Raw genomic sequence first — 547 nt, forward strand, 5'->3', positions numbered from 1 at the left:
GTTAGTTCTAATCTTTAGCCTTGGCTTATTTTGAAATTTTTGCTGATGGAGCTTCAGCAATCTTCAGAAATATTACCCTTTTTGGTTAATAACTGAAGTTCGTTTTATTGCATATCGGTTTGATTCTTTAATTAAGTGGATGTGGGGAAAAAAAAATTTGGTCAGATGAATTTCAAAGCTGTTGAATTTGTTTGAGATTAGTGCAATACAGTTTGAGATACCAATTTTTAATTAGGTTATCCTGATACAAAAAATTTTCTTGATTTTGTCTGTTTTAGAAGTCGGTGTAATGTCTTAACCCATATTACAACAACAACAAGCCTTCATCCCACTACGTGGGGTCGGCTACATGAATCCTTTTTCTCCATTATGTCCTATTAAAGGTCAAATTCTCATTTAAATCTAATAAAGAAAGGTCAATCCTAATATTTTCTAACCAATTCTTTTTAGGTCTACCTCTACCTTTCTTAAAATATAAGTCAAATCTAATACCTTTACTCTCCTATCCTAGTCATTGGAAGGCCGTCGTTTTATGTGACCAAACCAT

This window comes from Dendrobium catenatum, unplaced genomic scaffold (assembly GCF_001605985.2).
Source record: "Dendrobium catenatum unplaced genomic scaffold, ASM160598v2 fragScaff_scaffold_133, whole genome shotgun sequence".
Taxonomy (NCBI): Eukaryota; Viridiplantae; Streptophyta; class Magnoliopsida; order Asparagales; family Orchidaceae; genus Dendrobium; species Dendrobium catenatum.